General features: G+C 48.9%; 2 long non-coding RNA genes across 2 annotated transcripts; one reads left to right on the top strand and one right to left on the bottom strand.

The window, feature by feature from the left end:
* Positions 1-6693: 6693 nt before the first annotated feature.
* On the bottom strand, positions 6694-12782 carry LOC123582184. Its single transcript, XR_006704268.1, has 2 exons — positions 11686-12782; positions 6694-6966 (listed from the first exon to the last, which is right to left on the bottom strand). It is a non-coding gene; the product is annotated as an uncharacterized LOC123582184 (long non-coding RNA).
* An 830-nt stretch (positions 12783-13612) lies between these two features.
* LOC123583181 lies at positions 13613-25478 on the top strand. Its single transcript, XR_006704764.1, has 3 exons — positions 13613-15760; positions 25077-25131; positions 25359-25478. It is a non-coding gene; the product is annotated as an uncharacterized LOC123583181 (long non-coding RNA).
* The last annotated feature ends 66 nt before the right edge of the window (positions 25479-25544 follow it).

Below are 25544 nucleotides of genomic sequence, written 5' to 3'. Positions count from 1 at the left end.
CCTGACGTGGGGTGGGGCTTGATCTCAACAGCCGTGAGATCAGGACTTGAGCTGAAATCAAAAGTTGGACACTTGACCGACTGAGCCACCCAGGTGCCCCAAATGTTTCTTGTTCTAAACCACTCCTCTATTAACGCACTAGGTGACCAGTCTCTAATCTTTTGCGGTCAATCGGTGCCAGATGTGTCCCTTCCAATGTGCACAGGTACCAGGGTCCAAGGGTTCACGCATTTGTAATTTAGAGAAATATTGCAACTGTCTTCCAAAGAGGTTGTGCCATGTTCATTCCCACCGGCAATGTGGGAAAAGGCCTATTTTCCCACCAGGCTGAGATTTTTTTAAAGTCAAGGAAGGAGTCAATATCAACACCGAAGCAGTGAGGCAAGCAGAAGGCCAGGTCCAGAGCAGCAGCCCGGAGCACTAAGCTTGGCGGACGATGGTGCACAGATAGCTGAGGATTGGGTGTCCTAGGCCATGGTGTCTTATTTGTGTTCGAGTAGTAACCCCCACAGCCAATAAAAAGGGTACCCTTCCCTAGGGGAATGAGGGACTCCAGGAAAAGATTCTATGAGGAGAGTGAGTTTAGTTGGTGTGTGTGCATGATGAGGGGGGGGTATACATGAGTAAGGACCACAAGATCCAGCGGAAAGAGAATAAATGTGAACTACAGCATGCTGGGTTTTCATGAGACCCAAACATGACTACTGAGCACTTTCAATTTCAAGTGTTCAAATACAAGAACAACTTGTAACTTTGAAGGTATCTCATGCAGTTTTAGTGAGTGTAAGGAACTGTGGGAACCTCTCGGTGGGATTCCCAGAAGCATTACCCAATCATTTGTGCAGAAAAAGCCAAATACCAACTGCGTGCCCGGCGCTGTTCTAGGTGCTGAGTATACAAGCGTGAACAGGACAAAATCCCTGCACCATGGAGGTCTAGAGGAGGAGAAAGCCGGTAAACAAGTAAGGAAAACAAATAAGTAAACATTTCAGACAGTAAGGAGAAAGGGTAGAAATGGAAGAGCCGGCAGGGGGCGGGGAGGCTATTGGAAAAAAGGGAAGTGACATTTGGGCAGACAACTGGATGGTGAGCAGCCCGTTCATGGATCTGAGAAAGGTATTTCGGGGCAAAGGCAAGGCAAGGGTCAAGGTTCCCCAGGGTGAAGGAGTGGGGCCTATTCACAGCGCAATCAGCAGGGATGGAGGAGGTGGACCAGGAGAGGCAGACAGCACACTGGGGAGCCTCAGGTGGGTACCAGACCACAGCAACGAGTTTGGGTCTTAACCTAAGAATAACCAGAAAAAGAAACTGGTCACAAAGGCACATGTTGCATGATTCTATTTATGTGAAATGTCCAAAATAGGCAAATTTGTAGAGATAGAAAGTAGATTAGGGGTGCCTGGGTGGCTCAGTCAGTTAAGCATCCGACTTCGGCTCAGGTCATGGTCTCACAGCTCTTGAGTTCAAGTCCCGTGTCAGGCTCTGTGCCGACAGCTCAGAGCCTGGAGCCTGCTTCAGACTCTGTGTCTCCCTCTCTCTCTGTCCCTCCCCTGCTTGCACTCTGTCTCTCTCTCCAAAATAAATAAACACTAAAACATTTTTTTTTTTTTTAAAGAAAGAAAGAAAGAAACTGGACTAGTCTCTAAAGTAGATTAGCCCAGGGCCGGGAGGGTCAAGAGGAAACGAACAGTCAATACTAATGGATACAGGGTTTTTTGGAGAGGGGGAGGGGTGATGATGATGAAAATGTTCTAAAATTGATTATGGTAATGGTCACATAATCCTGTAAATATACTAAAAAAAAAACCCCACTGAACTGTATACTTCAAATGGGTGAATTATATGGTATGTGAATTATATTTCAATAAAGCTGTTATTTAAAAGCGTAATGGGAGGACTGCTTTAATCAGGGGAGTAGCATTATCATTCAGTCTGCTGTGGGAGAATAAACTGTAAGGGAGCAAGAACAGAGGCGGGAGATGGTTGGGAGGCCAGCCAAAGGGGATGGTGACTTGGCCTGGGCTGGTGACTTTGCGAGCAGAGTTAACGAGGAGGTCAGACTGGGGTATATTTTAAAGCTATGGTTTGATAATAAATTGGATGTGAGAGGTGAGGGAGAGAGATGAAACCAGGCCAGTTAAACTTCAGTTGAAGGGGTGCCTGAGTTGGTTAAACATCTGACTCTTGATTTCGGCTCAGGTCCTGATCTCATGGTTCGTGAGTCTGAGCCCCGTATCGGGCTCTGCCCTGACAGTGCAGAGCCTGCTTGGCATTCTCTCTCTCTCTCTCTCTCTCTCTCTCTCTGCCCCTCCCCCATTTGTGCTCTCTCTTTCAAAAATAAATAAAAATAATGAACAAGCAAACAAACTTCAGTGGAGAAGACTGGAAGAAAATTTGGATTGGGGAATGGACAGAGAACCAGAGCTCTCTTTTGGACAAGATAGGCCTCCGAGATGTCTACTAGGCAGGGGCAACGTGAGGGTCAGAGTCACCACCACAGAGACAGCCAAATGCTAAGGGCCAGGAACCCTATGAGGAGGGCTCTGTCATTGTTCCCACATGTCTTGGGTACAACTTCAGACCCCCTACTGCCTCACTTCTGTTTCCAGTCACTGCTGCTGTTACCAGTTTTGCACAGGCCTTGACCAGTGTCGTGCAAATGCAGCTTTACAGTGTCCCTGACATGCCTCTTACCTCCTGACTCCATGGTGCGGGGGACGTCCATGGAACCCACTTGACATTGACACATAAGCCACCCAGAAGTTAATGTCCATGGAGTAACTTGACAGGAGCCCATGGGTAAGTGCCCCTCCTTCTTCCCACAGGTTCTGAGACATTTCACAAAGCTTCTCAGAAGATCCTGCGGGTTTGAGCAACAGTCACCCAATAGAGAGGGCCACCTTGTCCCCACACCTTTGATCAGCAGCCTTCTATCCATGTTTCACTCTTCCTCTTCCTCACTTCCATTCCCTGGGCCTGTCCCCCCAAATTAACTACTCGCACTTAAGCCTTTGTGTCAGGCTCCACTTTTGGGAGAACCTGTGTAAGCCTCCATCGTACTAAGGCACCAGGGATAATTTAACAACTTTGTCACACAGCACATCAGTGCAGGGCAGGGATTCGCAGCCAGGCAAGAGCTCCAGAACTGGAGCTGCTGTTTCATTCTCTACTCTGTTCCCCATTGCCTCTTAAAGATTCCAACAGCTTGATGGCATTTAAAGACACAGACCTTGGGGCGCCTGGGTGGCTTAGTTGGTTAAGTGTCTGCCTTCAGCTCAGGTGATGATCTCACGGTTCGTGGGTTCAAGCCCACATTGGGCCCACTGCTGTCAGCGACCCCGCTTCAGATCCCCTGTCCCCTTCTCTCTCTGCTCCTCCCCCGCTCTCTCTCTCTCTCTCTCTCTCAAAAAAAAAACAAAAAAACTTAAAGACGTGGACCTAGATGGCATCTAACCAGGGAGAGACACTAAGTAGGGAAGAAGTCCTCGCACCGTGCTAATTGAGATAACGAGAAGAGGAAGAACCAGTGAAGGGGCTTGAGAAAGAGGTGTTATCGAGGTAGGAGGAGGCCAGACCAGTGTGGAGGGCTGGACACCAAGGTTCATAGGAGGAGCGATTTCTCTAGGGTGCAGAGGTTGCTGAGGGACTGAATAAGATGATCTGATCCTCGGATGTGCTGACAAGGAGGCCACTGGTGAGTTGGCCAAGTGCACTTTCAATGGAGTGACAGAGACAAAAGCTTAGCTGGGGTGGGCTAAGTGGGCATGGGGGTGAGGATGTGCAGAGGAAGGAAATGGGGCAGTAGCTAAAGAGGGTCAGAGGAGAGTTTGTTTTTTTTAGGTGTGAGGTGACAGCACGCTGATACCCTGAGGGGAAGGATCTGAGAGAGAGGGGCAGCTGGGGAGCACAGGTGGGAGAAGGGTGATTTGGGGCGAAGTCCTGGAGGAATGAAGGGATTAGAATCTGGTGCACAGTGGAGGGGCTGACGAGGAAATGGAGAGGAGGCCACCCATTGTAAGAAAGGAAGGCAGGTGCAGCGATGGTGACAAAACAGGTACTTTTCATACCATCGCATCTATTTCCTCAGTGAAATAAGAAGTGAGGTGGTTAGTAACAGCGGGGAACAAAGAGGAGGTGTTGAGTGTTGGAGAAGAGAGAAGAAGATGTGAAACACTCATCTGGAAAGTGGGGCAGTGAATTTTGTAGAGAAACACAATAGGATCACTGGGCAAGCTGAGTGCCCACTTGAGGTTTGTGGTCAGAAATGTAAAGTGCGGCTAGTCAGCTCGGCTGAGAATTTTCCCCAGTGATGTTCAGCTACTCGGTGCAGGTGCAGAGTAGGTAGGGCTTTGGGGTTAAGCAAGGTCGAGGTGTGTCAGCAGAGCCCAACTGAAGGGAAAGGGTCAAAGAGGGAAGGGCTTGTGCAAAGGGGTGATTATTGTCACGGGCCACAGAATCAGCTGGAGAGGAAGTTCATGAGGAGATAAAGGGACTGAGGGACAGCGAAAGAGGGCAAGTTCAGTGGAATGGAGGTCCCAACGGGGACAAAGAGTAGAGTAGAGACAATTGAGGAAATGAACTGAAACACACGAGGGGGTGATCAGAGAGTGGGATTCAGCGGTGCCCAGTTCTAGGCTATGGCCACAGGAGTGGAATCTGGTGGAGAGAGGTGGTCACAGACCACACAGGAGTGGTGGGCGCTGGGTGGGTCATCTGTGTAGTGCCCCAAAGATGGAGTTTTAAAAGTGGGAGGAAGAGGGGCGCCTGGGTGGCGCAGTCGGTTAAGAGTCCGACTTCAGCCAGGTCACGATCTCGCGGTCCGTGAGTTCGAGCCCCGCATCAGGCTCTGGGCTGATGGCTCAGAGCCTGGAGCCTGTTTCCGATTCTGTGTCTCCCTCTCTCTCTGCCCCTCCCCCGTTCACGCTCTGTCTCTCTCTGTCCCAAAAATAAATAAACGTTGAAAAAAAAAATTTAGAAAAAAAAAAAAAAAGTGGGAGGAAGAAGGAGAAAAATCCTAAAAATAGCCATCAGGAGCAAGGAGGAAAACTCCCCACCTCTAGGCATACTGTTATGAGGGATGTGGGAGAAGAAATAGACACAAAAAGAGGTGGCTGCCAGGAAGTTTTGTTTTGCAGATCAGGGAGGTTTCCATTAGAGCAAGAAGGTGGAAGAATTTTCAGAAAGAAGGTTGAGTATATGGGGAGATTTTTTTATGTTTATTTAAAAAAAGTTTTTTTTAACATTTATTTATTTTTGAGAGACGGAGCATGAGTGGGGGAGGGGCAGAGAGAGAGGGAGACACAGAATCAGAAGCAGGCTCCAGGCTCCGAGCTGTCAGCACAGAGCCCAATGCAGGGCTCGAACCCATGAACCGTGAGATTATGACCTGAGCTGAAGTCGGATGCTTAACTGACTGAGCCACTCAGTCGCCCCTATGAGGAAATTTTGCTGATAGCAAGCTATGGGTTCTAGGAAGCAGTTATGGGGGGGATAGGATCAGATCAAGGGATTACAGAGTTATATGGGAGTGAAAGTCTGGAGGATGAGGGTCACCAAGATTTTAAGGCTTCTGGTGGTGACCAGGAACACAAGAACTGCAAGGCATGAGGGGATTATCCTGATGGTCTTTCAAGGGAAGGTGGGGAGAACAGGTCTCATCCTAGTCTCCTCCTCCAGGCTGGGCCCTTGGGTGGTAGTGAGGCAGCCACGTTGGTTCAGGGAAGAAGTCCTGCCAGATACCAACTGTTCAGAATGGGAGGTGAGTGGGCACTGGGTACTGGAAGGAAAGCTAAGTGGGCACTCGAGAGGCTAAATTTTTGTAACTGTGGGCAAAATGGACATCATTTTCCTTACCTATGAGATGGAAAGGGAAGAAGGTCCATCCCACCTGTGAAAATCTTGGTCTTTCTCTCCTTCTCTCCCTGACCTCCTGTCTCAGCCTCCCCACCACTTAGCCAAGGCTTAATTCTTCCTGGGCACCTCATTTTATATTCACCACACTCCTGCTGTCAGGATAGCTGAGATGCAGAGCCAAGGCCTGCCCTCCTCCTCCTCCTCCCTGGCACCAGAATGCTCATTGCACTGTCCCACGCCACTCTAATCCCAAGCAACCAAGGGGGTTAGGCATGGGCCTCCCTTGGGCATTGAAGTGAACCTCAGGCATGAGTAAGGAGAGGAAACTTCCCACAGGCAGTGGGGAAGACTCTAGCAGGGACAAGTGACAAAGCCACAGACTGACATGGAGAGCCTCCCCAGGCCCTCTAAAAGGGAACGAAGCCAGCAGCCATGGCTCAGGGATGAGCTGTTCACAATCTAGCAGCTCTGTGAGTCTGAGGCCCAGCCCAGGGAACCAGCCAGCACAAGGTCCTCGCCAGGGGCTTGATTTGAAGCCTGGACTCCTGGGGGAGTCAGATTCTCATCTAGTTGTCACAAACTAGATGTGTGTGATCCTCCCTTATCCACTGGGAAAGGTAATAATCACCACCTTGCTTACCTCATTTGTTGGAAACATGAGGTGATAAATGCCAACATTCACTGAGCACTCACCTTGAGTCAGACATTAAGTAATCCTCACAATAACCCTCTAAATTAGTCCCTACTAGGGTCCCCCTTTAGAGAAAAGGCAATAGAGGCACAGAACATCTAGGTAACTTGCCTCAAGTCCCACAGCCAGTAAGTGACAGAGCCAGGACCTTAACTTCAAACCATACGCTAGAGATTTATTGTCCTTTCAGGTCCCTCCACAACCTGTGAAGTAGGGACTACTGTCCATTTTGCCAATATGGAAAAATGGGCTCAGAGGGGTTGAGTTCTTTGCCCAGGGTCACTGGGCTGACAGACAGCAGAATCAGGAATGGAATCCAGGCCCAACTCCAGAGCCGATTCTCTTCTCACTGGACCATATCAACCCCAGCATCATCGCCATCGCCAGGACAAGTCTTGAGGCTGCCCTACATGAGGCCCCAACTGTAAAAACAAGAGAAGAAATTGTAGTCTAACTCCAGGAAGGTTTTGCAGGTTTGGGGAGGCAGCTGGCCAGATGCTTGCAGGAAGCGTTTTGCTGAGATACATCGCCATCACTCCAGAACTCAGGCAGCAGTATTCCCCCTCCTGAAACTCACCCAGAAGAGGCGGATTTTCGGGGCGCCTGGGTGGTTCAGATCATGATCTCACAGTTTGTGAGGTTAAGCTCCACGTCAGGCTCTGTGCTGACAGCTCAGAGCCTGGAGCCTCTTTCAGATTCTGTGTCTCTCTCTCTGCCCCTCCCCTGATCACATTCTGTCTCTCTCTCTCTCTCAAAAGTAAATAAACATTAAAAATTAAAAAAAAAAAAAAAAAAGAAGAAGAAGAAGAAGGCAAAGAGGTGGATTTTTTGATGCCTGGAAGAGTGAGACCTGCCCGTGTCTCTGTCTTCTGTGAGAATTAAGCTGAGTAAGTGGTTATTTACATTCCAGCCTGTTCAGAGAATCTCTGGAGACTTCCAGTGAGGCTTAGCCTCACCATTTCTCAGGTTGGATAGCTGAGGCATGGAAGGGTGGACTCCTTCCATGAATCTCGTGTCTTTTATATGTGACGTGAGGCAGGAGGTGAGGACAAAGATGTGTCAGGCACAGTTAGGACAAGTCGCAGGTTAGGAGAGGCGATGTCCTGGGGCCAGAGCCTTCTGTTGCCTAACAAATGTGTGCTGCTGACGGTGAAGCTACCGTGGCCACTCATGTGGTTCGGGGACTTAAAACCACCACACTGAAAGTCTAGGGGCTCTCGCTTCATCTGGTGCCCCCACCCAACCAGACTCTGCCCCGCTGTGCCCACCTGTCACACAAATGCGGTATGTGCTCAATAAATGCTAATTAGTCCCCATAAAGGGCTCAAGAAAGGCTTTGGAGAGCCTGGAGGTGGTGTTTTACCTGGGACCTTAAAGGGAATTTCCTTGGTGTAGAGATGGGGGAGAGGCTGAGAAAACAGCATGAGCAAGGATGCCTGGTATATTGGTGGGATTGGAGATTAGACCACAACTCGGAGTTCCCAAGTCTTTTACCTCTGGGGACCTGGTAACCACATGGTAATTTCCATTTCCCTGTTCTCGAGACTCTGACCTCTCTCAGGCCCAGGACCACATTTTGCTCCACAGGTCTCATTCCTGGCATGGCGCTGCACCAGCCCAGAATGAGCAGCTTTTACAAATGGCCACGAAGGCACTGGAGAGACTGACAGGGGCCCCACCTGATCAGCACCCCATCTGTTGGTGCACCCCGTCTGTTGTAGTGACCAATGCTCAGTGCTTTAAGGCTGTCTGCAATGCTGGAAATGTTCTCTATGCTGGCCAATGTTGTAGCACTTAGCTGGCTACAGCTGTCAAGAACTTGAAATTTGACTAGTGAGATGGGGGTTTGAATTTTATCTTTTATTTTATTTTAATTCATTTAAAAAGCCAAGTGTGGCCAGTAGTTAGTTTGGGGCAGTGTGGGTGCACATTCCTGCCAGGCCATGGACTGTCAGCTCCATAAGACATTAACTGTGTCTGATTTTGCTTACAGGCTTCTCCCCAGCACCTACACGGGGCCTAGAACATGATTGGCAGGCACTCCATTAACTGAAAGTTGCCAGATAGACAAGCGAGTGAATTCCATTTCCCTCACTACTCTATAATCTCTTTAAGGGCAGAGACTGTGTCTTTTGTGTGTGTGGAAAAGAACCACATAACGCAAAATTTTCCATCTTTACCATTCTTAAGTGTATAGTTCAGGAGAATTCACTATGTCTGAGCTATGGTGCAACAAGAGATTGTATCCTTGTGTATTCTCAGAACCGAGCACAGTGCCTGGCACATAATCTTGGTAAATACTGGCTGGAGGATATTGGAGCTTCATGCTTTGGAGAGAGCCAGAGCAAAGGTTCCAGTGCTGTCTCTTACCCTTCCCCCACACGTTCCCCTGGGGCTTTGAGAGCAAACCTGAGTGAAAGCTCTTAAGCAGCGGGTTACAAAGAAGGTTCCTGAGACAATCCATGGGGAGTAGGGAATAAAATAAACTTCATGTTTGCAAAAATCTCAAATAAAGCTTAATCTACACAATATATGGGTTGACGGTAGTACATGTGTATGATTTATAAATATACAAATATGATGGGAGTGATGCCTCTCAATATTTTGCCATTTGGTCGGAAACTACCTCTCTAGGATCCAGAGATGAATGTTTCTAAGTCAGATGAACAAGGTCTCTCCCAGCCTCCAGCTGCTTTCCTCCCTTTAGTTCGGGGGACTTTCCATAAAGGGCAATGATAAATAGCAGGTTGCAGGAATGAACCTGAGAAAGGTCGGACTAAAGGGCAATTAGCTCTGCGAAGGACAGTCTGAGGGCCATGAAAAACCGGAGCAGTGACCACAGGGATCTGTGTATTTAAATCCTATTGGGTTTTGAGCTCACTCCTAGCAGAGGAATCAAAGTGTAAGTTCCGGTCCTCAAGTCAACTTTCAGTCTGAGTCATAAAGTTGGGGTGTTGTATCCCAGGAGTTGTGACTCAAGACAGCTCGAAGAGAACCCCTTTTCTGATTCTCCATTTTTCTATGCTTTTTCCTAAAAGTGATCTTCCTAAAAAGGCACCTAACACCAGACATCCTCTTTCACACCGAGAGGAAACAGGGCTTTACCAGAGGAAGCTGCACCTCTCACTCATGTGACCCCCCTGGGAACATGGCATCGTGGAGCAGGTATGAGAACTTGAAGGACTCCAAGGATGGGGTAACAAGTCTTTTTGCAAGTCAAGTGGCTTCCAATTCTTTGCTTTCAAGGAAAGGGAAGGAGATGCTCATCAAGTTGTCAGCAGATCATTAAAAACGATGTGATAGTAAGATGAGGCATACAATTTGGAAGTTCAAAGAATTAAATGACACCCTGTAACAAAACTCATTGGTTTCTATTACGTGTTTGTTTATGTGAACAATGTTGCTCAGTGTTTAAATCTATCACTGGAATGAAACAGATGCTTAACCTTCAGTCCAGCAATAAGGAATCGTCGTCCACATATACACACATTAACTAGGAAGAAAACCTACCCCTGCCATCTCATTAAGAAAGGCATTTCCAATAAAAATTTAATTTCTATGTTTCGGGTGCCTGGGTGGCTCAATCAGTTGAGCGTCTGACTCTCACTTCGGCTCAGGTCACGATCCCAGAGTCGTGGGATTGAGCCTTGCTTGGCCTGGAGCCTGCTTAAGATTCTCTGCCCCTCTTCCCCACTCACACATGCTCTCTCTCTCTCCCTCTCTAAAAAATAAAATAAAATGGGGGCACCTGGGTGGCGCAGTCGGTTAAGCGTCCGACTTCAGCCAGGTCACGATCTCGCGGTCCGTGAGTTCGAGCCCCGCGTCAGGCTCTGGGCTGATGGCTCAGAGCCTGGAGCCTGTTTCCGATTCTGTGTCTCCCTCTCTCTCTGCCCCTCCCCCGTTCATGCTCTGTCTCTCTCTGTCCCAAAAATAAATAAACGTTGGAAAAAAAAAATTAAAAATAAAATAAAATAAAATGAAATAAAATAAAATAAAAATATCAATATTCATTTGTCTTTGAATTTTCATAATGACTGGCACATAGTCAAATAAAGGCACATAGAAAGTGAAAGAAAACAATGCTTATAAAATACCAGAAATCATATCCTTTGGAACTATTTAAACTTGTGATGAAAAAGTTCAGATGACAACTTAATACAAGAGGGTATATAATGTTAGAACTTCTTTGAGAGGATTGGAAGGCCACTGTCTGGGAGTTAAGGATCCATCCAGTTGTCTAAAGCATCTGTCTGTCTCTGCCTTTACAGGGAATCTTTGATGTGGCTTGAAAAAAAACACACACACACACACACACACCAAAAAACCACCCTCCTCAGTGTGACCTGCCCTGGGGCTCTAGATGCCGCCGTCCTGTCCACCAGGCCCACTGGGCTCCATGGCTGGCCCCTCCCCGCCAGCGGCCTCCAGCCCCACTCCCCCCTGCCCTCCCCTTCTCCCAACCCCAGCCGTCCAGCCCTGGGAGTAAATAAACCACGTAAATAAACCACTGGGCAGGGACCCAGACAATGGGCCTTGGCGAGGAGTTAATGGGCTGGGCCTCTCGCGTTAGCCGAGTGTGACCGGAGCTGGCAGGGGGCCTGGCCTGGCGCCAGCATCGATTACGACTAGACGGAGCCAGGGCAGACTTGGCACGGGCGGGCCCCACAGCTGGCAGATTCAGTCACCCTGGCCATGAGGGCATGAGGCCTGCCCCTGGGGCCGCTGCCACCCGCTGGCCCCGCTCCTGCTGGCTGCCGGCACCGCTGGTGGGGAAGGGCTGCCCCTTGGGCCCCCAGACCCTCAGCCCTGACCTTTGGTCCTCCCCAGGGGACTGTCCCTGATAGGGCCTCTTCCTGTTCCAGGTTGCTATGTGGCCTCACAGACTGGGGGGTGAAGGGGGGGAGGGGAGGGTGACAGTGGGGGTGGGGGGGGAGTGGCAAGGAATGAGGGGCGTAGCTAAGCTCGGTTGGTGTCTGTCAGCAGGAAGAGCAGGTGAGGCAGGGCTCATTTCTGGCCTTCAGATTGAGTCCCCAGTGGGCCTTTCTTTTCCTGTCCCTCAGGAACTCCTCAGGGCCACTGGCACTCCACCTCAGCAACCCCACCCTGAAGAGGGAGTGGGCGGGAGTGTCAGGGGAACCAACCTGAGAGCTCTCCCAAGTCCCTCTGCTATGAAGCTCTTCATGTTGCAGTTCAAAGCAGGGCTTGGCTGGGGAGAAAGGAAATTCTTTGCTTTTTAAAGTTTACTTCAAGCTCCCAGAATCTCCTTGGACACTCTCCCCTGGGCGATGAAGTATAGTGTCTTCACAGAACAGCGCTCGTGTCTTCTCAAGTTGACCCCTCATCCTACTCTGAGAAGATCCAAGGTCTCACAGTCTTGCTCAGCAAAGTTTTTGCTGATTTGGCCTGACAGCAGGGGACACAGCTCGTTCCGCTGGGCAGAGTCTCCAAATATTAGGGGATGGTCAGTACATCACTCCTCTGAGAAGTCCCAGTGAGAAGAGAAAACACGCGGCCACATGCCCAGGGTGACAGCCCCTGCTCCCTGAGGCCATGGCTGGAGAGCTGCAGGTGGAGGGGGGCATCGGAGGCAGGTACGACCCCCGCCCCCCAACCCGGCCTCCTTACCCAGGGAGGGAAGGTGAAACAGACCCCTGAGAGCGGAAGACAAGCAGCTTTCTGTCATGCCACCTCTAGTCCTGTTTCCCGGCTCCCTCCTCAAGTTCCAGGCCCAGATCTTTCCCTTTTCCGTGAGCTCTGTTCTCAGAGGGAGTTTGCTATATGGAAGGACTGAGCACCTGAGGGTGGGGAGAATACGTGGCCCACCAGGTGACACCAGCTCCAACCACACTGGCGAGTCGTGGCCTCCGAACCGTGGCAGACGACACAGTGACACATCACAGACAAAACAGGTCTGGACTAGGGAGGAGAAACGTTGGGACGTTTTGGACAAAACGAGGAATGGGGGTGAGGAATGACTTTTCTATGAAAGAAATATGGCTATTTGATGGAGAAATCGAAATACGTACAATTCTCTTTTCCTCCCCTACACTTACTTTTTTAGTGTCCTTTGAGGACCTACAAAAATCACTTAGGTCGTTTAGGAACATAAAATGTGCTATGCATAACTTGGCTCGTAAAATTGTCACCTTTGTTATATAGTTTTAGAGATGTGAAGGCCTGTTAAACAGTTAAAAACGTGTTGTTAATGGAGAGTCTTTATTTTTTCTCATATTTTTTAAAACCAAAAGACTCCTCTGGGAGTTTGATTCCCCCACCCCCACCCCGCCCGCACCCCCTCCCTCACTACTGGCCTTCACGTCTACTGGCCTGGACTCATCCTCGTGACGTCTGTTTACACAGGAGCTTACAGCCCTTCCACCCTGGGTACCTCACACTCCGGGCTGGCCTCTTGGGCATGTGACCTGAGCCAGCCTCACATGGCCCTGCACTCAGTTTAATATCTGCTGTTGCCATCTTTAAATTTGTCATAATTTTGGGTGTCTGGGTGGCTCAGTCGACTGAGTGTCCGACTTTGGCTCAGGTCATGATCTCTCGATTCGTGAGTTCAAGCCCCACATCGGGCTGTCTGCTGTCAGTGCAGAGCCCGCTTCAGATCCTCTGTCCCTCTCTCTCTGCCTCTCCCCTGTTCGTGCTCTCTCAAAAATAAATGAAACAGCTTTATTTTATTTTATTTTTTTAATTTTTTTTTTAACGTTTATTTCTCTTTGAGACAGAGAGAGACAGAGCATGAACGGGGGAGGGTCAGAGAGAGAGAGGGAGACACAGAATCTGAAACAGGCTCCAGGTTCTGAGCTGTCAGCACAGAGCCCGATGCGGGGCTTGAATTCGTGAACCGTGAAATCGTGACCTGAGCTGAAGTCGGCCGCTTAACCGACTGAGCCACCCAGCACCCCTGAAACAGTTTTAAAAACAATAAATTCATCATAATTTTTGAACAAGGATACCCCATTTTCATTTTGCGCTGTGCCCAAGTGACTTAGAGGGTTCCACCCACACCCCACCAATCCCCCTACTTGAGGCCAATGCTGACCGTCCCGGTCCTGGTCCCTCTAGGCCATTACTGGGACTCACTGGCCCAGTCTCTCCAGGATCCAGGATGGCCCTTGTCCTTGCTTAACTCCCTCTCCTCTCTGCAGGCCCCTGCGTTCCTAATCTGGTCCTTGCCTGATCCTCCCCCATCCCCAGGGGAGCTGGTCAGCGTCGACTTCTTACGCCCTCTTTTGCTCTGGCTCTGGTGACCCATCGGGAACACTACAACAACACAGAGCCCGTTTCCAGTGTGGGGTCTGTCTACGCAGCCAGGTTTGTGCCTCACTACAGCTGGTGTTCCCCTCCAGAAGCTATACCTCACGCAGAGCGGGGAACCTTCAAAGCAGCCATGCCTTCCTGGTTGCTCCCTTGCATCCTGATCCAGTCTGATGGTGTTTTTGCAATTTTCCTGTCAGCTTGGTGGGAGAAGTTCAAAGAGACTCTGTCTTCCTTTCTGGCTTCCTTTCCAGACAGAGAAGCTTTCTCTCGGCTGCTCCCCTGCTCCACCTCTCTCGAGGAAATTGATGTCTTTCCTCCTCCCTCCCCCCACCAAGAAAAGTCTGTTCGTGAGGATTATCCTAAGAGCAGGTGGGGGGAACATCTGAAGTACAAGGCAGGTCAGAAGTCAGCCGACCCTGGCTGTGGGATCTCTTCCCCAACGCCCTGGGTGAAGTTAGATTCTCAGTGGCTTTTTGGAAGGCGAAGCTCAGAAAGAGAGGGACTAGAGGAACATTAGTATCTCTCATTAGAACACCTGCAGTCACCAATTCTGAAAGAAGGTGATGGATTGTTCACAACTTGCTTCTGGGCAACACTTCCTAGGAGCCGGTGACAAAGCGGAATTTGCTGCACCTGCTACCTTCCTGTGGATGAAGCTTAGCGGCTGAGGCTATTCCTTATTGGATCCCAGGGCTCTCAGAAGAGGCCTTTGAGCTGAGAATGTGCGGCAGTCACTTCTGGCCCAGATCGGGAGTTTTCCAGTTCTCCCAAGGCGTTAGGGTCGCCCAGCACTGTACTTGGTCAATTCTAACTGCCCCAGAAAACCTAGTGCAGTGCTCAGGAAAGTATACACAGTTCATGTCACTCCTGTGTCCCTGTTCTCCCTCTTTCCTCCCGATTACAATGAGTCCACAGGACCTGGGAGGGAGAGGTGCCATGCCAGATACAACCGCTCACTTCAGAACAGCCTGCCGGGCCCAAGGATAAGCCCAGAGCTTCAAGTCTTCCTTTGAAGGTCAGCACTGAAGCCATCCAGAGACAAACTGGGCACCGTCCCTGAATCTGGGGACAGGACTAAGTAGGTAAGACTGTGAGCAGGTCAGGAGACAAGGTGAACAGTAAGCCCAGAGCGAGCAGGAACACGCTCTGAAAATTGAAATCCCAAAAAGATTAGAGAGGGCTGGTTTCCAGGGAGGACCTTGGAGAAGGCTCAAATGGCAGAGGGATGTATGTTGAGGCTCTGGAGAAAGGGGGAAGGCACCCTGAGGCAGGAGAAGGCCAGAGCTGCAAATGAGGGCAGTCAGCAAAAATTATGTCTTGCCCCTTAAAAGGGAAGAGAACTGAGGGTGGAAATTTCCACTAAGAAAGATTGTCAAGATGCTGGGTAAAAGTGAAAGGGGAAAGATATACTCAGGGCAGGAAAATCACACCATCAGAATCAAAGTGATTAACTCCGGGCCTAGTGATAAGAGAAGGAAGGGAATCAAGTAAGTAGTGAAATTTTAACCACCTTAGTCAATCATGTGACCCAACAGTACCTGGGATTTTCCCTGCAGAATTAAGGCAGATGGACTCGGAATACTGTTTGTAGCCACAGATGGTTGGTTAGCTGTGCGCCAATTACGCGCCCTTCCTTAGGGTGCAGGTGATGCTGGGAAGTGCCCACCCCCAGGCAGGGACTATATTCCCCAGTTCCCCTTGCAGTAAGGGTGGGACCATGTGACTAGTACTCACTAATGGAAATGATGGAGGTGGCATATATCACTTCCAAATAGACGTGGCTAAGAAGCAGGTGTTCCTTCTCGACCCACCCTCTTTTTCCCCATCTGTAATGGCTTTGAAGGTATGCGCTCAAGTGGACCAAGTGACAAACTGGAAGGACCCTGGATCCCTGAATCACCATGGTGAAAGCCGCCCACCAAACATCCACACTAGACGGCTGTGCAAGTGAGAAAGAAACTTTTTTATGTTAAACCTTTGAGATGTGGGGGCTTATCTAACAGAGCAGTTAGCATTCCTTCCATCTCCCAGAAATCGCACTTATAAGAAAGTTTCCTGGCGTTGCTGGAGGGCTCAGTCAGTTGAGCATTTGACTCTCGATCTCGTCTCAGGTCTTGATCTCAGGGTTGTGAGTTTGAGCCCCACACTGGGCTCCCTGCTGGGCATGAAACCTACTTAAAGAAAGAAAAGAAAAAAGAACGTTTCCTAAAAAAAAATCATCAGAGATGCAAAGATTTATAGAGCCAAAGAACAATAACCAAAACCATAGTTGGTTAGAATCACAGTGAATGCCGCACAGGCTTCTGAAGTATGGGGATGGAAAGCGGCCGGCAGCAGAGTGAAAATAAACCAGGCACTTGCACAGTAGTGCAAATATTAATTGTTGTGGTGGGAATAAGGAAGAGCAGCAGAGAAGACAATCAAAAAACTGATCAACAAGCCCTGTGTTTAACACGTGTATAAACCGAACCATCTGTACAAACATTTTGGCAGAGGTTGGTGAATAGATCTGGCATGGCAATACTTTGTTAATTGTGATTAGGGATAATCAGCATTGTTTCCTAAGAAATCCTTTGACATTTGATTAAGTTGCCACAGTCTCTTTCACCTTTTCTATCTAGGTTTCTCCAGCCCGAGTACCCTAATGTTAGTATTTCATAAATCTGAAGCCTTTTCTTTTCCTTTTCATAAGTGATCCTTCTCACCATCCTGTCTGGCCCCAGGCAGTGATGGTAATACTGGGAGAGTAAGTACCAATACTAGAAGTTATGTTTATTTTTTTATTTTTATTTTTTTAATTTATTATTTTTTTTTCAACGTTTTATTATTTATTTTTGGGACAGAGAGAGACAGAGCATGAACGGGGGAGGGGCAGAGAGAGGGAGACACAGAATCGGAAACAGGCTCCAGTCTCTGAGCCATCAGCCCAGAGCCTGCCGCGGGGCTCGAACTCACGGACCGCGAGATCGTGACCTGGCTGAAGTCGGACGCCCAACCGACTGCGCCACCCAGGCGCCCCTTTTTAATTTTTTTTTTTTAATGTTTATTTATTTTTGAGACAGAGAGAGACAGAGCATGAACGGGGGAGGGTCAGAGAGAGAGGGAGACACCGAATCCGAAGCAGGCTCCAGGCTCTGAGCTGTCAGCACAGAGCCCGACGCGGGGCTCGAACCCATGGACCGTGAGATCATGACCTGAGCCGAAGTCAGACGCTTAACCGACTGAGCCACCCAGGCGCCCCTAGAAGTTATGTTTAAAATATGTTATATTGGGGGGGCGCCTGGGTGGCTCAGTCGGTTAAATACCTGGCTCTTGATTTTGGCTCAGGTCATGGGATCTTTTTTTTTTTTTTTTAATTTTTTTTTCAACATTTATCTATTTTTGGGACAGAGAGAGACAGAGCATGAACGGAGGAGGGGCAGAGAGAGAGGGAGACACAGAATCGGAAACAGGCTCCACGCTCTGAGCCATCAGCCCAGAGCCTGACGCGGGGCTCGAACTCACGGACCGCAAGATCGTGACCTGGCTGAAGTCGGACGCTTAACCGACTGCGCCACCCAGGCGCCCCAGGTCATGGGATCTTAAGATCCTGCTTAAGATTCTCTCTGCCTCTGCCCCTCTTACTCTCTTAAATACATACATGCATACATACATACTATATTTGTATTTTGCTTATACTTTCAAATTACTTTCTTATACACTTTCACTAGTTCGCAGATTAGAATCTCCACCTCAAAAATGGTAACTTTTCGAATGGCGACTCTCACATATACCAGAGTTGACTTTCAAGGTTCTTTCACTTAAAAAAAATTTTTTTTAATGTTTATTTATTATTGAGAGACAGAGAGATGCAGAGCATGAGCATGGGAGGGGCAGAAAGAAGGAGAGACACAGAATCCAAAGCAGGCTCCTGGCTCTGAGCTGTCAGCACAGAGTCCGACATGGGGCTTGAACTCACAAACTGCTAGATCATGCCCTGAGCCAAAGTTGGATGTTTAACCGACTGAGCCACCCAGGCGCCCCATCAAGTTTCTTTCATTTAATTTCAATTTTTTTGTTTTTGAGAGAGAGAGAGAGAGAGGTGGGGGGAGTATCCACATGAGCGCAAGGAGGGGAGGGGCAGAGGGCAAGGGAGAGAGAATCTTAAGCAGGTTCCATGCCCTGTGCCGTGCCCACCTGGAGATCATGGCCTGAGCTGAAATCAAGAGTCTGATGCTTAACCTACTGAGCCACCCAGGCGCCCCTCATTTTATTCATTTTTGTAAATAGTGATCTCCAGTATGGGAAGACAATGAAAAAAGAAAAAGAAAAGAGAAAATTGTTCTCACTGGTAACTACGCTAGCCAGGACAGGGCAGGGTATATTGCAGTAACTAAGTAACTCAGAAATTCCAATGGACAACAGAGAAGTTTATTTCTGTCTTATACTGGGTGTTCATTCCAAGCCCCCAAGTGGGCTAGGGGCTCCACTCCACATAGTCCTTGGAGGCCCAGGGTGACAGGTTGCACCATGTTATAGCTATACTATCTGGAACAATATCGCTGGACGTGGAAGAGAGAATAAAGAATGGCACGAGGGCATTTTCTGCCCCAGTTTGGAGGTGACACACAACATTTTTGCTTATATTTCACTGCTCATTCATATTTCATTGTCATGGGCCCACCCAACATGCAGGACTCAATACAGTGTTTCCTGAGCACCCCTGTCTCTGCGGTAGTTACCCCTTCTCTGTAACTGTCCACCATTTCGTCCTGTCCGTTTTGCTACTTATCTTTGCATATGTACAATAATGTAACTTTCTGAGAGCGCGTCAGGAAGGTTGGGGATAGCAAATACGTGTTGTCATTTCCTCCTCCCTGTGCCCGGCAGACATGGCTCATTGGTCATAGCTCTCTTTTCTGCTAAGCCTAGACGTAGCATGAGAATCCTTCTTAACACAGCTGGCTGCCACTTTCTCAGTATCATCACTATGAATGAAATTTATTTGCCATTCCTGCCGAGAGAATTTCACTGACACCCCTCCCCCACCCCCAAGGATATGGACCGGGCTTGCTTGGCTCCACCCCCCTCCACGACCTAATCTGGAGTCTCCAATGTTACCAGCACTCTTGGGCACTGGTATTTTCCCTTCAGCTTCTACCACTTTGATCAGAGTAAGAACAATCAAAGGAAACTTGACTTCCTTCGCAGCTAACATGGGCTACGGCATAGACTGAAAGAAAGGAATCTCTAGGGGAAAACAGAAATGCAAGTGCTTCTGACCCACAACTTTGAAATGGATCAATCCAGACCTCCTCTCCAGAAGCCTCCATAGTTTCACAGGTTACTCCCCTAAACCAAGGAAGGGAATCTTTCTTTCATATCTTTGGTGATATGGAGCAAAGAGAATATCCTTCATAAAAATATCCTTCTTAAGGGTTAAACAAAGTAGGATCGCAAAAAGAAAATCTAGACTGTCTTTCCCCTCAGCCGTGAAAACTCTGCTCACATTTTCTGTTTATTTCGAGCTGTATCCTGAGCCCCCGAGGTCTCTGGGAAGAGACGCTTTAGAAAACAGAGGAGCTGGGGCAGGCTGCTGGCTTTCTTGTGTTTTTTTTTCCTCTAAGTCATTTCCCAAAACTTCTCAAAGTCCTCACGTTATACAAAGTGAAGATTTGTCCTCTCACACCAATAGTCAAGAAGTCTCTCCCGACAGAAGTTTTCACTACTGTTGCTGTTTGCCATTGGCTCAGCAGACGTAAACAGGGTCATCTGGGGCCAAAGAGGGTGGGTGTTTAGTTTTAAAGCTCTGGGGTTAAGAGTGAAAGCATGTGACTCCAGCCTGGCCAGAAACAGAGAAGTCTTTGTGTGCGGGGAGGGAGCGATTGGCAGTCCTGAGGCTACACACAGGGGGAGCGGGAAAGAGCGCTGACACAGGTTTCAAGGGTCTGAGAGGAGACCACTGGAGGGAGGCTCCCTCTTTGTGTCAGGCTTCGAGGCTTCCTAGGGGAGCTTCTGTCCCTGCCTCGTGGTAGAACAGAGAACTTCAACAGAAACTGGAGTTTCTGTGGCTTGCAAAGGGACACCCATGTTCCTGTTGGGATGAGACAGGCCGAAGCCACTGGAAGCAAGAGCAATGTCCGAGGGGGCGTTTTTGATAGATTACCCAATAGAACTTCCCCGGAGTTCTCACATCTAAACAAGGCAGGCTGTTCCTGTGCCCATGCCCCTCGAAGCCCCTCCCCTTCCCATCCTGGATGGCTGGGGTGAGCGGGAGAAGAGAACCAGGGCAGCCTAGACCACATCTCCCCCTCATGGCCCCTTTTCAGGAAGGGGAGGGTTGTGGCTGGCAGAGCACTGCCAGAGGGAAACTGGCAGGCTGCTGACTCAGTCCACCCCGGCTGCACCCTCAGGCACCAGCAGCCATTGGCAGCATCATTGGCACCAAGGTGCTGGGGACCCACGGACATTTAGTGAGCTTGGGCTCTGTTCGAGGCCAACACTGAGCAAGGCAGGTGGCCCCCTGCCTGGTCCACCGTGCCACACTACTCATGGCCCACCTGGCACAGTGTCAGGGTGCACTTTCCCCTATCCTGCCCCGGCCCAGAAATTGCTGCTTCAAATCTTACTGAAGTGAGCAAGGCAATTTTCTTGAAAGTCGGCTGAATCTGGGGCGCCTGGGTGGCTCGGTTTAGCATCCGACTTCGGCTCAGGTCATGATCTTACAGTTCGTGGGTTTGAGCCCCGCGTTGGGCTCTGTGCTGACAGCTCAGAGCCTGGAGCCTGCTTCCGATTCTGTGTCTCCTTCTCTCTGTGCCCCTCCCCCAGTCACACTTTGTCTCTCTCTCTCAAAAATGAATAAACATTAAAAAATTGAAAAAAAAAAAAAAAGTCGGCAGAATCTGACTTCCAGACTTTGGCTGGGGGAGGAAAAGGAAACAAAGCTGATTTTGCCACCCACAGCCTGGGCCCGTGGGAGTTCAGAAATAAATATGGCGGTGGATGGCCTATCTTGTTGAACACCACAGTGGTACTCAGCTCATTCCTCGGGTTGTTATTCCACTCTCCTTCCTTCCACAAAGATCTCTGACCACCTTGCAAATGTCAAGGTGTTCGCTGGATAGTGAGGCTATTGTGGTGAATGAGACAGACCAGTTCCTGCCACCAGGAGCCTTTAATCTATCTAGACATGCACAGAGCCATTCACATACCAATGCCCACTGGGAGTCAAGAAAATGGTGATGGTGGTAACAGGTTAACGGTGATTGCCAGTGGCACAAGGTGGTCCTAATGGTATGAAATCCAGTCTTCCAGGTGGATTTCATTTCTCCAGTCCATGAAATGCCACCGGCTCTTCTCTACGTTTCAAGGAGAGAATCGCTGAAGTTCTGTGTCTGAAATGGCAACAAGCAGCTGCATATTGAAGTAGCACCAAACCCTAGGGCTCAGGCAAGGGGTTCACTGGCCCAAGGTGCCATCTATCAGATTTGGGGGCTAATGGGTTTTTGTGTGGTTGCAATTTAAAACAGTACCCAGCCCACTTGAGTGTGTATGTGTGTTTGTGTGTGTGTGTGTGTGTGTGTGTGTGAGTGTACGTACAGTATCTAGGGAGTTTATACCCCATGCTCAAGGGCACTTGGCAAATGTAATGATGTGTTAGAAATGAGGTTGCCACCAGGCACTGAACCCTCACCACTTCAAAGATGGAATCACTGAGCAGAACCCTGGGCTCACTCAGGTGAAAAGCAAGAACCTTTTATCTGGGGCATAGAGAGCTCTCAGGCCTTTGCCCTTGACAGCTTCTGGGTGTCCCACAGCCACAGGCCATGTTCTCCTTCACCTTCAACGTCTGATTGCTTCCTACCAGCTCATTCAGCATGAACATCTGAGTCAGAAGCCCCTTTCCTCCCTGAGTTTATGGAAAGGCACGCAGGCCCATTGCCCTCCTTCAAGCTGGATAAGCTAGAAGGGTTGCAAAGACAATGGTGGCCACGGACACCCTGTCTGGGCTGGGGTTGTGGCCTCCAAAAGGCCAGCCCGTTGTCACAGCTTTAGTCTCCGAGCGTGCTGTTGGAGAAGGGTGCATCTCTGAAACCAAGAATGCGGCACAATAAATATGAGTGCCTCCAGGAATTGCCCTGCCCTCCTTCACAATGCTCCCGAGGGTGAAAGGTACATGAGGTAGAGGTGACTTCGTGTGTTATGAGCAAAGTCAGGAACAGAATGAGGAAAGGGCTCATTTGGTTTCTAGGCTTCTGCAGTACTTGTTCCTTTGATTTTCCTTTGCGGTGCAACGATAGTCCTTAAACCCGGGGACCAAGTGACAGCTAAAGAGACTCGGTAAATTTCCCGAAATCTTAAATTCTTGGGTCCGTATATTCTGTGCCATCACCCAAGGAGAAGATTCCTATATAGTTTCAGCAGAATCTCAAAAGAGTTCAAGATCCAACAAAGAAACTGCTGAGTAACGTGCTGGAGGGGTCATAGATACACAGTCTGGGCCTACCCCGAGTTATAGATGAGGACACCAAGGGCCAGAGGGGTGAATGTCCTCGCCCAAAGTAATTCAGGCAGTTACGGACAGAAACAGCTTACAAATCCAGTCTACTTAAACCTAGTCAGGTAGTGTTTCCATTGCTTCATAGCAACTGGGTTTCTTTTAAGATATCATTTTTTTTTTTACTTAAAAAAATTTTGTTTAATGTTTATTTATTTTTGAGAGACAGAGAGAGACAGAGTGTGAGCAGGGGAGGGGCAGAGAAAGAGAGAAAGACACAGAATCTGAAGAGGCTGCAGGCTCTGAGCTGTCAGCACAGAGTCCGATGTGGGGCTCGAACTCATGAACCATGAGATCATGACTGAGCCACCCAGGTGCCCCTAAGATATAATTTTGAGGGCAGGGATCACGTGGCCTGTTTCTTTTGAATCTGTGCATGGGCTTGGAGTGGGGTCCCACTCATGGTGAGGGGCTCAGACGGTACTGTGGAGTCACTTAACGGACCTTGTCTTCTCTCATGAGTAGGACTTGACATTATTTCATATGCTAGTGACAGACCCACCTGCAGGTAGCATGGAACCGGGGGCCTTTGAACGGCAGCAAAAGCAGCAGACAGACAGGATACCACATATATCACTTACTCTTTAGGGTAATTCCCATTGCAATTCTAATTCCACATTGAGCCTGTCCAGTTAGGTGGGCAAAAATGTCTCGTAGGAAGTAGGGAATTGAGGGCAGGGTGGCTGGGTTGAATGGTCCGATTGAGTCTCCTTTTCCACAGGAACTGGTTCTAAAGGCAAAAATCACACAAGGTAGAAAATGCCCTTGGAAACCCATTCAGACACCCATGAAGGACAACAAGCAGACACGTCATTTCTCGGGAAATTCCAGACAGCCCATTTTTCCTTCAGGTTGGAAGAGAGTCCTGTTGCCTCAGTTTGAGCAATGGAGGAAACCATTGACATTTAGGGCTATCCTGGACCAGAAAATTTTACCTTCCAGTATGATAAGATGCTGGTGTGATATGAGGCCAGGAAAGGGCTGTCATGCACGTGCCCATGTCACACTCACTCCAGGCACGTGTTCACTGAGTAGAGGGCAGGAGACCCATCTGGAGCCCTATATCACTACATACATTTCTCTTGCTCTCCCCACCTCCACCAGGGCTTGTACAGTTGACTTCATGTAAATTAAGTGGTGCCCCAAAGGGGCGCCTGGGTGGCTCAGTCCGTTAAGCGTCTGACTTCGTCTCGGGTCACGATCTCATGGCTTGTGAGTTCGAGCCCCATGTCGGGCTCTGTGCTGACAGCTCAGAGCCTGGAGCCTGCTTCAGATTCTGTGTCTCCCTCTCTCTGCCCTTCCCCTGTTTGCACTCTGTCTCTCTCTCTCAAAAAAAACAAAACAAACAAAAAAAAAAAAAACATTAAAAAAAATTTAAATAGGTGCCACAGGATTCAGGAATCCCCACCTTAATAATAGCTTCTCAACACACTGCCACCCCACCTCGGGCTACACTCCTGAATCCCTGACAGGAGGGAATAATTTCACAGAAACCGTGAAATTATAAATGCCTGTGGTGTTAACACTGCTAAATTTCGGGATAGTTGGTTGTGCTGAATACAAATACAGACTGATATTACAAGGGAGTAGCTGGAGAGGCAGGCCAGGGAACGTGGACTTGATCCAGTAGAGCAAGTTTTCCAGTAGGGGGTAATGGGACTGGGTCTGTCTTTCAGAAAGATCCCCTGGGTAAACCACAAGAGACTCTTTTTTTTTTTTTAATTTTTTTTTTAACGTTTATTTATTTTTGAGACAGAGAGAGACAGAGCATGAACGGGGGAGGGCCAGAGAGAGGGAGACAGAGAATCTGAAACAGGCTCCAGGCTCTGAGCTGTCAGCACAGAGCCCGACGCGGGGCTCGAACTCACAGACCGCGAGATCATGACTTGAGCCGAAGTCGGCTGCTTAACCGACTGAGCCACCCAGGCCCGCCCCACAAGAGACTCTTAAATTTTTTTTTTAACGTTTTTTATTTATTTTTGAGACAGAGCATGAACAGGGGAGGGGCAGAGAGAGAGGGAGACACAGAATCGGAAGCAGGCTCCAGGCTCCGAGCCATCAGCCCAGAGCCCGACGCGGGCCTCGAACTCACGGACCGCGAGATCGTGACCTGAGCCGAAGTCGGACGCTCAACCGACTAAGCCACCCAGGCACCCCAACAAGAGACTCTTAAAGACAGAACAAACTAACAGTTGATGGAGGGTGGGGGTGGGGGAAGGGTGAATAGGTGAAGGGTATTAAGGAGGGTACTTGCTGTGATGAGCACTGGGTGTTGCATGTAAGTGATGAATCACTGAATTCTCCTGAAAACAATATTGCACTGCATGCTAACTAACTTGAATTTAAAAGGAAGGAAGGAAGGAAGGAAGGAAGGAAGGAAGGAAGGAAGGAAGGGAGGGAGATCCCTTGGCAGCACGGAAGGATGGAGGGATGCAAACAGAAAAGAGACTAGTTAGGGAACTCTGCAGTTGTCTAGACAGACATATATTAAGGCGATGTGGCAGAGATAGTAAGAAAATTGGTGCCAGAGACCTTTCTGAGCAAGAATGCTCAGAGCTTATTGATCAGCTGCCTACAGAGAATAATAAAAGGAATAATATTATCAATATTAACAGCTAACATTTATAGAAAACTTAGTATGTACCAAGCACTTCCATAAGCCTCTTATATGTATTCCCATGTTTTATGCTCACAACAACCTTATGCGGTACTATTCTCATTTTACAGATGAGGAAACTGAGGCACAGAAAGACTCTATGACCTGCCCAATGCCACTTAGCTGGTACGCAGCAGGGCCTGGGTTCAAACTTGGGCACCTGTGCCTTTAACATCTCCTGGGACTTCTTCTGGGGGGATCGGTGGGAGAAAGGGAGGGAGAGGCGGGGACAAGGGTGAGCTCTCAGGTTTCCGGCCTGGACAACTGAGGGTAGCCTTACCCAAAGTAGCAGCAGATGACTTGAAAGACATTACCATCACCAATCACCTACTAATTCCCTGTGTTCCCCATAGGAGCTGCTTAACAGGCTCGACTATAACCCAGCACGTGAAATGTACAATAACATCCGGATGTGGCACCAGGCCCCGCTTCTACCACACTCCAGCAAAAATAAACCTCTCCATCCAAATATAGAGCGGTCAGAAGTGCCATGTTTTACAGGATAAGAGGCAGTTATTTGGCATTAAAAATAGACAAGC

Source organism: Leopardus geoffroyi, chromosome B3 (genome assembly GCF_018350155.1).
Source record: "Leopardus geoffroyi isolate Oge1 chromosome B3, O.geoffroyi_Oge1_pat1.0, whole genome shotgun sequence".
NCBI lineage: Eukaryota > Metazoa > Chordata > Mammalia > Carnivora > Felidae > Leopardus > Leopardus geoffroyi.
Note: the sequence above shows the minus strand (reverse complement) of the source record. Positions and strands in the feature narration are given on the sequence as shown.